The sequence below is a fragment of the Capsicum annuum genome, chromosome 9, assembly GCF_002878395.1.
Source record: "Capsicum annuum cultivar UCD-10X-F1 chromosome 9, UCD10Xv1.1, whole genome shotgun sequence".
Taxonomy (NCBI): Eukaryota; Viridiplantae; Streptophyta; class Magnoliopsida; order Solanales; family Solanaceae; genus Capsicum; species Capsicum annuum.
In genome coordinates, this window is record NC_061119.1 from 77,171,444 (window position 1) to 77,174,381 (window position 2,938).

Genomic DNA, 2,938 nt, shown 5'->3' on the forward strand with positions numbered 1-2,938 from the left:
ACACGATATAATCATGTCATCTGCAAAGGCAAAATGATTAATTTTGGGACTTTCCCTTGGCATCCCAAATATCTTAAACTTCTTCTGAGATAACAAAGATCTTAAGCTCCTGGTCAACACATCAGCTGCTAATATAAACAAAGTAGGGGATAATGGATCCCCTTGTTTCAACCCTCTAGAGGATTTAAAAAATCCTTTAGGTTGGCCATTCAATAAAATTGAATACCAATTATTTGCAACTAGCCTGAAAACCAAGTCAATTATTTCTTCACAAAATCCTATCTTTCTTAGGACTTTTGTCAGAAATAATCACTCCACCCTATCATAAGCTTTCATCATGTCCAGATTCAGCACCATATTAGGAGGCTTTTCTCTTTTCCTTATTTCTGACGCTATCTCCCGTACTACCAAAATGTCTTCTGCAATACTTCTTCCTTGTACAAATCCAGCTTGCTCTTCAAAATGATATGAGGCAAAAACCCCTTAATTATTTCATGAATTAATCTTGAAAAAGTTTTATTCACAAAATTACTAAGAGAAATAGGTGTCATATCAGAGAAAGTATTCACTACCAACTTCTTTGGCAGAAGCACAAAATTAATATGTGTAATGAATCTTGGTAGTTCTAATCCATAGAAGAAAGTTGTTATCATTAGATGAATATCCTTACCTATGATCTCCCATGCATCTTGATACAATGCTCCAGTCATGCCATTAGGTCCCCTTGTACTATCTCTATTTAACCCTATCGCTGCAGCTTTAACTTTCTTTAAACTTGGAGGTTTCTTCAGTTGTTTATTCTTCTTCTGTAAAAGTACTGAAGGTAATACCTCCAGCATTGAGAAATCCATTTCATCTTTCTATTTTGTAAATTGTTTTTGAAAGAAATATGCTGTAGCTTCTGCAATTTCAGCTTGATCTTCCATCCAAATTCCTTCAATATTTTGTATTATTGTAACCTTTAACCTAGCCTTTATTCCTTTCACTATAGTATGAAAGAACTTGGTATTTCTCTCTCTATCCTTGAACTACTTAAAAACTGTCTTTTCCTTCCAAAAATCTTGCTCCCTTCTTAGCTTTATACTTAGTTCCACCTGTACCTTCAATAAGATAACTTTATTAGTTCCTAAAGGATCTTCCTAAAACTACTTCTCTCTTACCTTTAAAACCTCCACCTATGTAGCTATCTCTAGCAAGATATTTCCAAACTTCTGCTTGCTCCACACAGTTAAGGATGCATTTGTTTTTTTTTTTTTAATTTTCTCCTAAAAGACTATAAATGGATTACCCTCTATTTCAGAATACTATTTCTGTTTTACCACTTCCATACAAGATTCCTTTTTCAACCAGAAATTTAAAAATCTAAATAATTTAACAATATCATCCTTTTTGCTACCGAATTGAAACAACAAAGGAGCATGATTAAAGCCACTCCTTACCAAATGTTCCACCTTAAATACTAGAAATACATTAATCATCTTATCATTATACATTACCTTGTCCAGTCTTTTAAAAATACTCTCTCCATAAGTTCTCCCATTTCTCCAAGTATATTTGCTGCCCTTAGATACACACTCCTCCATATTGCACACACTTATACAATGATTAAAGTCTTCCGTCTCTTCCATATTACCTACCAACTTTTCTTCTTCATCCCTAATGACATTAAAGTCCCCTTACAAGCTAAGGTTCCTTAATGCCATTAGACAAGTCTCCCAAAGATTTCCATAATACTAATCTTTCATTGGGACTAGACTTTGCATATACCAGTGTAATATTTACTAATATTCCAATATTTTTATTCTCTAATTTCAAAGTAAGCTACTTTTCATCATTTTAGATTATACTATACTCCACTGCAGAATCCATGAATGCCCATATTTTGCCTGATACATTAGTTGTAAAATGCTGCATCCCTAATCTTCTTTTATAATCATCAATATTGAAGCTTTCTGAAAAAGGATCCATGAGACCTATAAAGCAAAATTGATGTCTTTTTTACACTGTAATTAACCCTATGAATACTTTTTGAGTATTTACAGATTTAATATTCCATATCAAAGCATTCATCTTGATTTTGATTTTATTATATGGATCATTGTCTACATTGTACTTCCTCATATATTTCTGCCTTTCTTTTGTTGTTTTTCATGTTTAGCACTCAACATGTGTATTTTCTTTGGAGATAAATTAGCTGCTATAGCTAGCTATTTTATATTATCCTCCAAAGCTTCATCATCCATATATTTTTTGTTAATGTTTGCAAGTTTAAGTTGCTCCCCTGAATCTATTGTAAGGGGAACTATTCCTTTTATCACCACGACTTTCTTATTTTTATTCTGCTGTTCTACTAGCATCAATTCCCCTTCTTTATTACAACTTTCAGCTTCTTTTTACAAGTCATTTGAATGTTTACTATGACTTGTACTTTCTTTCCTTTGCTGATATTGCTCTCTTTACTTTTCTATATTAATATCCTCTTTACTTCTGTTAGCTGAACATTATTCTGCACTTCGATCTTTCTGACTTAGATTTGTTTGCTTTGGTGTCTGACTTACTATATCTGCATTTTTCTCTTGTGAATTTATCTTACCAAAACATTTGGTTACCCAATCCTTTGTAGACTCTTTGGTGCTGTCTTCATGCTTTTCATTATCCTTGATCTCTTCCTCTGTATTTAAAGCTTCAAAAGCATTGGTAGTACTTATTTCCTTATGATTTTCTTTTCTACCTTACCTACTATATTTCCATACCTATCTCTTCTATATTTGCTTCTCCTTCTTAACCATTTTTATTTATTTATATTCTCTGTAGTTCCCCTCTCAGTTTCATTCTGCCTATTATCTTGTCACTGCCTTTTTTCCTTATTGCTGTCTTTTTTTTTCTTCCTGCACTTTATTATGTAACTCTGGATGAATATTCCAACAACTCGCTTCAT